Source organism: Chamaea fasciata, unplaced genomic scaffold (assembly GCF_029207755.1).
Source record: "Chamaea fasciata isolate MVZ Bird 193981 ecotype frontalis unplaced genomic scaffold, bChaFas1.0.hap1 SCAF_6, whole genome shotgun sequence".
NCBI classification, from domain to species: domain Eukaryota; kingdom Metazoa; phylum Chordata; class Aves; order Passeriformes; family Sylviidae; genus Chamaea; species Chamaea fasciata.
The window spans coordinates 7,487,781-7,501,519 of NW_027094091.1; positions in this window are offsets into that span (position 1 = coordinate 7,487,781).

Genomic DNA, 13,739 nt, shown 5'->3' on the forward strand with positions numbered 1-13,739 from the left:
CTGCAACCTCCACAGGGAACCAGTTGCAGGTCCTCTCTGTTGAATGGGGGGGGGGGGGGGGGTCATATCCAAAATTACTGCCATGGCAGTATCATAGAATCATAAATTATGCTGAGCTGGAAAGAACCCACAAGGATCATTGAGTCCAATGCCTGGCCCTGCACAGGACACAAGAGTCACACCATGTGCTTGAGAACACTGTGCAAACGCTTCTTGAATTCTGCCAGGCTGGTGCTGTGACCACTTCCCTGTTGGAGCCTGTTCCAGTGCCCAACCACCCTCTGGGTGAAGACCTTTTTTCTAATATCCAACCTAAACTTCTCCTGACACAACCTCAGGCCATTCCCTCAGTCCTGTCACTGTCACCCCAGAGGAGAGCTCAGTGTATGTCCCTCCTCTTTTCCTCATGAGGAATTTGTAACTGCAATGAGGTCTCCTCTCTGTCTCCTCCAGGCTGAACAGACCAAGTGTCCTCAGCCTCTCCTCACACAGCTTCTCCTCAAGGCCCTTCACCATCTCTCCCAGTTGAGCTTTCCAAGGGAACATCTCCTCCCACAGTCTGCATCCACCAAACATACTGGGCACCTGATAGGCACATAACAGGAACTTTCAGTGCTTAATTCAAAATTCACCTCCCTCAAATCCACCCAGCTGCTGTTTACTCCTGGAAATACCTGAGATTTGTATAGACTATGGCTCCCACCACCAAGGTGCCTTCCTGCCTGTTAGCAGGCAGTGTCTTTCTCTGTACCACTGTTTTTTGGGGGGTTTTTTTAACTTCCTTTTTACTCCTGCTTTAATGGAATAAAATATTTAAATGTCAAGTTTAAAAATTAGCATGGTTCTCACCATGTGAGGCGCATCAAGAGCAGCTTGAGCAGAAAGAAAAGCACACTAGAAATGTCTGGTTTGCCTATTCACAGCCACAGTCTTTGCAAAAGACTCAAGACACATTTTGACATTGTTCATTTTGGCATTGCTCATTTCTCACACTGCACTCAAAGAAAGTCATGGTGCTGGAAAGTGCTTGGGTTTTGTTCTGGAAACAGATCCCTCATCCATGGCACAGCAGCCATGAGAATACTTGTCACAGGAGGCACTAAACACCTGCCAAGAGCAACAGCAACAGATGGAGCAATGTGCAGGGGCGACCTTGCAGCAGGAGATGCTTCCTGCTGCTCCAGCCAGTCACCACAGTCACCTCACACTCATTTCGGAGGAGCTGACTGTGTGACTAACCAACACTGAAGCATGAGATTTTGTATCTAAGGAGCACCATTTGCTGCAGAACCTCCTTCCCATTTTCAATGGAATCATAGATTGGCCTGAGGCAGAAGGTACATTAAAGATCACCAGGTCCAACACGCCTGCCATGGACAGGGATGGCACCCACCAGACCAGGTTGCTCCAAGCCCCATCCAACCTGGCCTTGAACACTTCCAGGGATGGGGCATCCACAACTTCTTTGGGCAACTAGTCCCAGTGCTGCACCAACCCCATCCATTGGGGTAAACCAATAAGGATAATTCAGCTTTCAAAACCAACAGAAGCTTTGCAGATTTTAAGCAGTAATATGTCTCTTCTGTCTCTGCAATATTCCTTCCAGAGAGGCATAACCTTCAGTCAAAACCACTGCTCAACACTGGGCCCCTTCAAAAGCTCACACAGCAACTCCAAGACAACTCTGCCCCACTGCCTCATTTTGAGAGGAACCACTTTGCAAAATCTGGAAGCTGTTCCCTTGACCCATCAGATAAGGCTGCTGCAGGATCCAATTTCTCAGCAACACTCCTGGCCAGCAACTAAAGCAATTCCTGCAGTAGCCCAGCCTGATAAAACTGCTGCTAGATTCCTCCCTTTTTGGCTGAAGATTTAATTTGAGATCTAGTATCCCACTGTGCACTCCCCCAGACTTCCAAAATGTTCTTCTCGAAACAGCCTTCCCATCTCGCACTGCCAGGCTTTGCACATCTGGACTCCAGACCTCATTGTCACTGACCCAGGACTCACCATAGTTCTCCTCCTCCAGCTCAAAATCAAACACATACAGTCCCCCTGATCTGAGCACAGCCCTTCTGCCAGGTGGTATCAGCGTCCCACAGGGCCAGGTCCAAGAGCTCACGTTTGCTTTTAAAACAAAACAGCCCTGGCTGAAGGCGCCCACACTGAATTCCTGGGAACCCCACAAAACGTCAGCTGTGTCCTCAATAATTCATACAGCCTCTCCACCCACACCAGTCTGAGGATGAAATCAGGGAAAATCTGTTATTTGGCTCCTTGTTTCTGCTGAAGATGGGAAACCCTGCAAATAGTCCATGGAAATGGTCTGAAATTGCACCTCCTCAGAAGCATCAGCAGTTACCAGGTAAGTCCCCACCAGTGGGAAACCTATGCAGGTGAACACACTGCTGAGTGTTGTTTCTGTTCAATGAACCATTTTGGAGTACAGGGTGATTAGGATCAGGCCACAGGGGCCAGACTGCAGGAAGTGCCAGAATCACCCTCTCCTCCCCTCTGCTTTACATATTTCAGAGAAAGGTACCCAACTCCATACCTGCTGTGTGCAGGGTGTCTTCTGACTGTATGTCACCCTGCCCAGAGCCATCACACTGACATCTTGGAGCTGTAAGACTTTAGAATGACACAGGACCACAGGAAGAAAAGAAAGATCCATGTCATACAGCTGCTTTGCTCCAAAATAATAACCTACCCTTGCTCCATACTGTACCCTGCAACCAGCTGCGAATTTGTGTGAAGCTTCTGGTGACCTTCAGGGTGTCGCTGGAAAGGTTCCATGCAATAAAATTCTGGAAATAAAACACTGTCTTTTGTCTCACCAAGATGAATCCCTTAGCTTATGGAGCTTGGCCCCCTCCAGACATTCAGTTCATTCCAGCAGAGAAACTCTCCAGGTGCAGTTTGTCCTGCTCCTGTTTCAGGAGAACATCCTCATCTTCTCCATCTTCTGCTCTGAAACATCAGGTGTAAATATCAGCAGTAACGATTCCCACCTGGAAGAGTCTGGAGGAAACATAGACTGGACAGATGTTCTCCTTTCAGAAGACAGCAAGTGATATATCTGTAAGAGCAACAGGCACGGTGAGAGAAGTGAGGCTGCTATTAGCAACCCTTGGAGGGAATGGTCAGGACCAGCTACTGTCAGTTTGACGCTCTCAAGCAATAGGGAGAAACACAGGGTAATCCAAACCCCTCCTTCAAAAGTTCCTTCCTCTGGTATCACCTAACCCGACCCTTGCTGTATTAAAAATGTAATTTTTGCTGCATTCTGAATTCCAAGGTCCCATCCATCTCTGAACATTGTGATGGGTGCCAGGACCATGTCCTGCACATGTGTCTCTCCTCTTTAGCAAACACCCGGAGTATCTCAGTGCATCTAGTGTTGACAAGATGAGCTTTAACTTTGGAGAGCTCTTGGGTGCCAGAATGACAGCACTGAAGAATGAGATCTTCTGCTGCTGGAACGGGAGCGTGTTCAACAATGACTCAGGACAGGAAAATGCCACTTACTGAAACTCCAATACTTGTTTCTCAACCAGCCAAAGCTCTTGGAGGTCTCCCATCTAAACGCTAACCAGGCCTGGAGCTGCATGTCTTTTGAGACCTCACAAGAGCAGCTGCAGTATAAGGAGGCCACTGCGCTATTCGGGGCAAACCGGGAGACAGTCAATTTGTAGACTCTCCTGGAATTTTTTAATCAGTTAATACTGAACATTTTATTTCAGCTGTCCTGCTTCAAATTTCACTGATCAGTGGGTTCCTGGGCAAACACACAGGTTTTGTTGGTGCATATGGGTGCCTGAGTGCAATTCTTTGAGGCAGAGAGTCTGTGACCAGGGAATCTAAAGGGAGGAGGAGGAGGTGACTAGTCAAAGTAAAAAAATAAGTTATTACATTTATGCATATGGTAGGGCGGCAGTTTTCTCCTGGCATCACCTTCCAAGGTCTCAGTCTGCAATCTGCTCTCAGAGTACTTGTTTGGGCAAAAATCTATGGTCAGAATACGGAGAATATGGGATTTCATCTGTGTTCTCCCGTCGCCCACACTGAAACACTGATTCGAACTATGCGAAAAAGAGAAATCCTCCCTAAGAATTGTGTGAGGATTAGCGTCGTGCAGGGATCTCTTTAAACACTCCCCCGCCCGACACCCCATCCTAGCAGAGACCCACACCAAGCTCAGGTTTTACGGGCTGGAGCCGCGGGCGCTGCCGTCAGCTGGGGAAACGGGAGACGGAGCCCTGACCCCGCCAGCCCGTCCGCCTCCAGCCGAGCACCGGGCTTCTGCTCCAGCTGAACTGGCCCGGGAGAAGAGCAGAACAGCGCCTGGCGTAGCCTGTGCATCCATGCATCCTTCCCCGCGCCGGTCCGTCCGTCCGTCCGTCTGTCTGTCACTGCCCTCTGCCGGGGAGCGCGGCGTGGCCGGCGTGCTCACGGAGCCGAGACTCAGCGGCGTCAGGGTCCGCCTGCGGTGCCGGGGATGCCGAGGGGAGGATGCGAACCTGCTGCTGCTGCTTTCAGGCAGGCTTTGGCTCCCTCCCGCAGCACGCAGGGACGATGAAACCCGACCCGGAGCCGAGAGAGATGCCGCGATGCCGAGGCACCCACACACAAAAGCCTGCTCAGCTGATGCAGATACCTGTGGCACCCACAAATTATAAACACACTGAGCAGTGTAAAATTAGTAATAACTTCCCATAAACCACAATATAAGCTTATTTAAACAGCACAGCAAGCCAGAGCATGTGGGTGCTTTCTAGCACTGATGACACAGCCAGACACAATTTCACATATATCAGTGCTGTGATTACCATAGTAGGCATTGTGGTAACAAATGTTGCCAGAGGGAAGCCAAGATAAACACAAGGGGCTGCAAAAAGGCAGAGCATCCCCTCAAAACACATGGAAGTTGGCTGGTAAAACAATAAAAATTAGGTAAAAGGTATTAGGAGCAGAGGAACACACCACCATTATCACCCTTCCCATTTATGGGACTGGGAAGTAGCAAATCAGGCATAAATTGGAAAATAGAAGAAAAAAGAAAACAAGCAGACTGGTTCTGACTTGTTCCCTCAAGCCTGGCCACCTCGACCTGGGTGACTGGGAGCCACCAAGACTGCAGCCACCAACATTCACTGCACAGCACTCACCAGCCGTGTGTTTTTACACTGATGTGTATGAGATTGCTGACCAATGGATGGATGGATGGATGGATGGATGGACGGATTCATATGCAACACAAGGCTCTGCTGGGGAAGGACTACAACCTCTTGAACACAAGGGCCACTCCTAAATTCTAAGCACAAAAGAGCAGCTAAGGCCTGAAAGCACTACTCAGATCTGCTCCAAAACCCGTTAGCATAATCCCTTATGGGTGTTGTGATCCATACAAATATCCGACCTCGCTTTGAATTTTGCTAAGTGCCTGGATTCAGCAATACTCTGCAGCAACACGTTCCAGAAAATGATTGCGCTTTCCATGAGAAAACTCTCTGCAGATGCCCCTTGAATGAGGTGTGTGACATAAAAAAAAAAAAAAAAAAACCACACAAAAAAAAAAAAAAACCCACAAAAAAAAAAAAAAAACAATACAATCACATAAAACAGTGGGAGATCCTTACTTTGGAGACCTAAGCAACAGCTCATCTCAGAAAGGAAATCCTTGATGCTGGGGCCAGGTACTCAGCCTGGATTTTTCCTAAGGTCTGCACTTCTCTAACCACATAGCCTGGGAAGCACTGTAAGTGATAAAAAAGTGAAACCCACTTCTTTTTAGCTCCTCACCCCTCCTTTTCATTTGGAAGGAGTCTATTTCAGAGCTGAGCTCCAGGATGTAAAGGACACAAATTTGGGCAGCGATCAATGGAAAGTCTATCTGAGGGTGTGAAGAAAAAGAAATGCATTCACAGAAGGAAATCTGGCATCAGTAGAAGCAGCAAATGAGACAGAGAAAAAGATTTCCTCTCTCTTGGGGGAAAAAGAACCAGAGCTATCCCAGTAACTTTTATGGACTACAGTCCTGTAGCCAAACCTGGAATCTCCTGGCTGCTGCAAAGGACTTTCTGATATTCCCCTAATATACATATTGAAATAGCCTGTTTCATACACTCCACTTGTCCCTTTTGACTTATGTCCACCAAGCTTTCTTGGAAGAAAAACAGAGCCAATGGCAAGCGAGGTTCTCCAAGGAGAGCGTGACTGTCCACAGGATTTCCCTTTCAGGAAGGGCTTTGGAGGAGAAGCAGCACAAGTTGGATAACCACAGCAGTGAGGACATTAGTGAGCTTACATCCACTTCTGCTGATCCTTCCATTCCCTCCAGCTCAACCCAGAGATGAGGGTGGGTTGTGTTTCCTTGCTCGTTGCTACCAAGGAAGCCATCAAATCCATCAGTTCCACCTGGTGAGGATGAAACTCTTGCTTGCAAAGACTCCCTGCTGAAATTTCAAGCATCCTCTTTTCTAGAAAATTGAAAAAACCCATGGATCATGCTTCTGTAACCCTAAATTCTCTCCTAAAACTGCACCTGCAAAAGCCAAAGTTAGAAGGTGAGCAGCAGGATTAAGCAAGCCTGGATTCCCACCAAGTATCGCAGCCAGAGCTGGCTGGCTGAAACTGGGTGGGAAATTACTTACCTTTATTTCTTCCCTGCCCAGGCAGAGATTTTTACATTGTTTATGAACTTGTAATACCTTTAACAACTCTCCACACATGTAAAGTTTATTTTAAAATGGCCATGAGCTAGTTAGGGGACCAGCAGGCAGAGGTCACAGTATATAATCTTTATTTCTCCAGTAAACCTAATAAAAAAAAGGAAAGAAATATTTGTCATTCAACTTACCACTGACTTGACAAAGGACAAAGTGAAAGCCAGATGTAGGCTGCAGCAAAGGCAACAGCTGAGTGGCAGCCACATCCCCTCTGACCTGCCCTGCCTGTCTGCTGTGGGCATCCCTGCCTGCAGGCACATCAACAAAAAGCAAACTGCTCTCATATTAGAATTGGAACCCAGCCCAAGAGTCCCAACTCAGCCTAGGCTCACAGACATCAAAAAACAAACAAACAAACAAAAAAACCCAAATAAACAAAACAACAAAAGCCCATACAACAACAACAAAAAAAAACAACACCCCCCAAAAACAAACCAAACCACAAAACAAAACAAAAACAAAAAAAAAAACCCACACAGAACCAGAAACAACCAAAATTTGACCTGCTAAAACATCCATCAGTTTAAAACTTCCCCTAGTGTTCTTCAAAGGTTGGAGGTATTCCATGGTTCTCCAACAGGAATGCAGTGGTGGACCTGGAGGTGCTCCTGAAGCAATGTCTATACACATCAGCTGGATAAGGGGCCTCAACACACAGTTGCCTCCTTGTTTCTGTATAAGAACACACTTTCCTGTCCTCCCTCTTCCCAGGGAGCTGGTAACACAAAGGGTGACTGCAGGGTTGCAGTTTCACCTGCTGGTGTAACATCCACGTTACATCTCCCTGCGATGTTCCTATTCCTTTCTTCCACACTGCCCTTTTTTGCGATGATGAATTGAGCACCATTCAGTTCTTGCCTAACAGCTAGCACAGATGGGGAAAAAAAGTCAGAACCAGAACCAAATCACTCCAGGTGCATTCGCTTCGTACCTGGATTTTGCAGCCATGTTCCTAGCTGGTTGAAAATGTAGGCCAGTGTTTTTGGCTTACATTTTCATGGCAGCTTTACACAGGGAAATATCTCTGTCAAAGGACTACAAACTGCACAGGAATGTATTTCATTTGGAACTCTGCTTGTTGATGGTTGCCAGTTGCTGGGTTGAACATCAAGATCTCTTCACAGATACATCAGGAAGTTGTACTACCAGGTGGGATCATTTTATGGCAGCTCTGTCCTTCGTGGACTGCAGAGGGAAATGACAGCAAATCTCTGATCTGTAAACACTGTTTGGACAGAGAGCAGTGGTGTTCTCCCTGTCTGGGCCACATATGCTTAGGATTCAGCTAAGGGTTAAAAAGGATGAGACCTCCAAGCAGCATCAACTGGAGCGGGGGCCCAAAAGACGGCATTACACCGCCTTAACCCTGCAGCCGTCACCAGCAGCCAGCAAACCAGTCCAGAGTGGGGGAGGAGACTTCACTGTCACATGGGCTGGATCAGGGACAGGCTACATCCCCTAATAAGAGTCAGAACAGGCTCAGAAGACTAGCTAGGGGGCCAAGAGCAAGTCACGCTTACAAGTATATCCCAAAACAAGAGCAGGAGTGGTATGCATACAATCCCTTTAGAGTCAAGGATTGGGCTGAGAGTCAGAGATAAGAAGAGCTTGGGAAAAAATGCTTGAGATTTCCAGGCCACTGTCCAAACCAGTTGTGTTTTACTTCTCTTTCTCCCTTCACTGACACAGTGATCAGAAAACTTGGAGAAGAGACGAAGCAGAGGCTCTTCAAACACAAGGAAAACATTCCCCAGGAACATCAGACATGGCAGAGGCAGCTGCAGTGGATATTGAGGGGTGAGCTCACACCCTGCTGGGGGCATCAATCAGTGCAGTTCCCAGCTGTGCAAGTTTGTGCCTGCAAAGAACCCAGCCCTCCCCTCACTTGGGTAGGTAGTTTCATCAGGTGTGAGTTGTACACAGACTGAAACAGTGCCACCCCACCCCACCCCACCTGTGCTGCGAGTTTCACTGGCAGCTCCTCCCACTGCCACCACTGCTGCAGGTGCAAGGAGCAGCTGAAGCAAAATGCCAGCTGAGAGTGCAATGAGTCACGGAGCAAATCCTCCCTGGACAGGCTGCAGGCAGGATTTCACAGGGAAGTGTTTTACAGTGTCAGGGTCGATTACATCCTTTGGCTCCAACTGGCTTCTCCAGATTTCACACATTATTTTCACAGGAGGAGAGAGAAGTTAAATGGAAGTGCAGAGAACAGGTTTCCTGCAATTTTTGAGCCTTCTCTTTATTTCTGCACAATGGGGAACCTCTTTTGTCCCCAGACCTCCTCTCCTAAGCTGACATTCCCAATCACCACTCAATAAGATAGGTAAGTCCTAGCCTGAGAGATCAAACTGAAGACACATCTCCAACTAAATAACAACCTCTGCAAGCTGAAAAGGTGCTTTTTCCAAGATTGTACATTTTAAATCAGTCTGGGAGATGCTCTAATTTCAGCCATGGTGGGGTTCAGCTTTCAGCTCCTTCTGTATCAAGAACTTGCATTCCCTCCCCTCCGCCCCAGCATCAGCTCTAGCTACAGGGAAGAGTTTGTCCCCAGTTCTATGACTTTTTCACAGCATGTCCTAGAAGGAGAGAGCCAAAAATGCCTCAGGAGCAAGGGTGAGTAACCACAGTCCCAGTATCAGTGTCTAATATCATACATCAAATCAAAAGGGCAAAAAGAGAGGTTGAAAGAACACTCCCTTCCTCCCCCAGGGCAGCTAAATCCATCCCCTGCCCACAGTGGGATCAGCTGCAGCTGAAACAGTCCTGGCTGGAGCTTCTCCAATTGTCTTCAAATTTTCCAATGCTGGAAGGCCTCCCAGCACAATTCACACTTATGCTTCTCTAATCTCATGTTAGAAAAACCTCCTTATTTAACCTAAACCTCCCAGGATGCCTTTTTTTTTTTTTCCTGTTACTTCTTGTCTTTTCCCCAGAATGATGCAGAGGGAAGAAAATAATCAGTGTCTCTGCTATTGACCCTTTGCACGGTCTTCTCTGGACGAACTGGTCTCTGCTTCCCCAAGTGTCCTGGCCAGCCACGATTTCCAGAGATCTCAGGATTTTTGCTGCCCTCCAAATTTCTCTGGTGACACAGAGGATTGAATCAGGCTGGACAGACCTCCGTGCATCATCCCAGCTCCCTGGGAAATGGAACGACCAACAACCCGTGTAGCAATGCTCCCTCTGGAGCTGAAGCCTGCTCCCTTCCACAGAACTGTACGAACCACGGGATAAAAATCTTTTATCCTGAGCTCCACTTGTGCGTTAAGCAAGGAAAGGGACTCATTCCCGTGCCCTTCACTCCAGGCTTACATCCCAGCACCAGCCCACGTGTGTTGCGTTTGTAGCTCAGGAATTTTCCTGTTTTGATGCTTCGAGTCGGTGCAGTCGCAGCCGGGGAAGCTCGGGCAGAGCCTGTGCGCATCCCGGCGCGGCACTAGATGGGGCTGCGCGCCCGCTCCTCGCTCCCGGTGCCTCTGCAGACGAGAAATGCCTCCCAGAACTTCAGCTGGGAGCAGAGCACAAGCCACAGCTGCTAACCAAGGGCAGCCCTCCTTGGCGCTGCTTTCATGGGCGTTTCACCTCATCTGCTTTTATACCACCGCGTAAAATTCAGCATCTCCTATCTGCGAGCCCCCAGGTCGGCTGTCAGGCACGGGGACAAATTTTGGTAGCCAGGTATTTAAAATCATTGACATTTCTAATGCAGCCTGAGCTGTTAGAAGCAGTGGCTGGGGATATCCCGTTGCAGCAGGAGGTTGCATCCCAAGCCATCTCCCAAGCTGCAGGGCTACAAATTCCCATTCAGTTCATCTGTGTAGGCATGAACATAGCGAACCTGTATCTAATGATAGTCCTAAATCCCCCTTCTGAGACAAAGTCTCTCTTGATGGTCTGAGAGATGGACTAAGGTACCTGAGAACTGCTGAGGGGCTTGGGTGTCCAACTGCACCTGTGTCCCTTGCCTAGCACAAAGCAGTCTAAGTCAGGTTTCCAAGTAGAGCTGAGAGCACAGGTTAGGTGCTAGATGGGTCATAGAGCATGCTTAGAAATCAAGTCTGATAAAACCAGGCAGCAGAAGTGGTGACAGGGTTCAGACTCTCATGACCATGCAGAGGAAAACTCCTTGGGGTTTTGAGCTAAGCCATGATCTGACCCAATTATCTGCTTCTATAAATAAGAAAAGGTTGCTTAAAAATAGCCCCAGACCTCTCTATCCAGCCATAAAACTGAAAATGCTCATGGTAATCTTGTTACTCGATGATAGAATAAACCAACCCTTCTTTCTTTGTGAAGACTTTGCATTAAAAAGGCACAATGTGAACAACTGTGGTAACCTGTGCACTTCTTTCTTGGACACAGCAGTACAGTGGGGTCATAAAATTGCCCAGGACACAGATCCTGATCTTTTCAGGATACAGTTACAGGTACAGTAACACCAAGCCCTGAAAAGCCACACCAGCTCCTTTTCATGAGCTTCTGCACTCCTCAGTGGAAAGGGAAAGTTGGCCAGAATTTTTTGTTGCGTTATTTTGTGGTCATTTATCTCATAGCTGCATGAGAGGCCCAAGCACACAGTGACACAGAGGGCTGATCCTGGCAGCTACAAAACTGCTGCAAACATTCCTAAGGCTGCACTCAGGTGGTCAAATGAGATGAGTGTGTATTCCTACCTCTCCTGCTTATCCCAAACCTCCTCCCCACCAAATCCCTTGTCCCCCCACATCCTTTTCTCAGGTTTCTCTGCTGCAGCCACTTAACCCAGCAGCCAATGTCTTCACACCACTTGAACACAAAACTTCTTTGCAGCTTCTCTACCTTCTACACCAGGTCCTCACACGTCCTTATCCTTAACTCAGCCTAAGGTGATGGGAAAGTAATTCCAGCTTCTGGAAAATGGGTTTGTTTGGGGTTTTATAAACTCAGGCTGGGAAAAGAGGGAAATCTGCAAATAGCAGTGTTTCTGCTTCCATCCAGACTGGCTTACATGCTGAAGCTCCAGGCTAGGGCTCAAGGCTTCCTTGAGCTACAGAATAATTATTTTAGCTACACAGCAGGAACACGATGATCACTGGGAAGGAAGTGTCTGATGCTCAGCACTGCCACAGCTGCTTGGATTTCTAATTTTCCTTTTTAAGAGAGCTTGTGGAAAATGGGTTTTTCTGCAACTTGCCCACCACATTCTATTTGAGCCTTGGCAGCCCCTTCCAAGGAGCAGCTCCAGTGCCTGACTACTGCCAAAGCCATCCCCTGCAACTGGAAATGCCTCCTTGCAAAGGTCAGGGGTCCTCGCTGCCCACGAGGAGGGAGCAGGAATGGCTGCAGGGAACAAGGCGGCTTTGTTCTCCTCTGTGGCACATGCAGGAACTTGGGAAGAAGTTTATTCTGGCCTGAGTACATGAGAGGGAGGCTATGAAAACAAATGACCAGGCAAATGACCCCCAAAAGAAGTAACTAGGTATGTTCAGCCCTGCTCAACTCTCCAAGCGTGAGCGGCTTTAATTCCAGGTCACAGGGCAGAAAACACAAGTGTTGACAGGCATCAGAATTTCAGTCAAGATTCAGTCACAGGCGTGTTTGCGTTTTTTGTTAAACTGCAAAGAGGTGATGCACAAGTGCTTGGCTAAGGACAAAAGGGTAAATCTGGAGCAGGCATTCCCCCACTTAAAAACCCAGTGCTGGCAATTCCTGGCTTTTCACATCCACATAAACCACAGGAACAGTCATAGCACAGTTGATTTAACACCTGCCTACTACCTTGACCATCCATCAGAGCAGCCACTGATGCTGTCATGTCCTTGAGAAAGTCAACCACATGTAATAGTTTAGACTGCAGCTTGTGAGGAACACATACTAGGGGCCCCCTGCAAAAGATCCCTTGCAATCCTTCAAGGAAAGCACTTTCTTGTATTCTTTTAAATTAAGAGTTTTGTTGCTTTGAGCACACGGGTGGAATAAGCTGTCCAAAGGGGAGCAAGGAATACAGGTAGAGCTGGAGCAGAAGGATTCCCTCACGGCAATGTGCAGGTCCAACACCAGCACAGAGCTATGAGCCACTTCAACTCCTTCCCAGGGAATGGTGGGGAGGATTATACATCTATAAAATGCAAGTTTTGCAGCACCCCCCCCATTTTGGCTGGGGACATGCTGAAGTGCAACATTCCATACCCATTTGTAATACACATCACCTGTGGGACATGGGTGGGTACTTCAGTCCCTGCTCACAGAGTTGTTTTAGGAAAAATACAGTGGTCACAGAGGCAGAGAAAGGAGGGGATTGTTTGTGACAAGAAAAGCACCATTTGTGTAGCTCAGAAGGACAATGAGAGACATAAGGTATTAGGGGCATTAGCCCCTTAGGGTTGTTTATCTTCCAGCACCTCGGGAGATGTGGGACAAATGGCTCAAAACTCTTTTGACCAGGATGTACATAGATTTCATAGAATCACAGAACAAGCTGAGTTGGAAGGGGCCCACAAGGATCATCCAGTCCAGCTCCTGGCTCTGCACAGCACCATCCCCCAGAGTCACACCCTGAGCCCCAGAGCATTGTCCAAACACTCCCTGAGCTCTGCCAGGCTGGTGCTGTGACCATTGCCCTGGGGAGCCTGTTCAGTGCCCAGCCACCCTCTGGGGAAAGAATCTTTTCCTAAGCTGGTAAAATCAAGCACTTGTACAAAACCTTGCTGCTGGCAGGCTGGAGGAAGGAAGGCACAGAAGAAATCTGAGCTGGTCTTAGCAGAGGTGCTCTTCCTTCATCCTCCCTTGGCACAGGCAAGAGGATCCAACTCGTGCTACACAGCTGCCTTCCCTGGTGCTCTCCCATTTCCTGGAGCTCCAGCTGCAGCACAAGAGCTGGAGCTATCAACACACATCCATGCACTGGAGAGGCTGAACTCCCTTCAGTTCTTTTTCAGCATCTCAGCAGTCCCTAGGAGTTTAGTATCCAGTTTCAATGCCAACCCGTCACTGGACTGCAGTCACCCTTTTTGGCACTTCCCCACT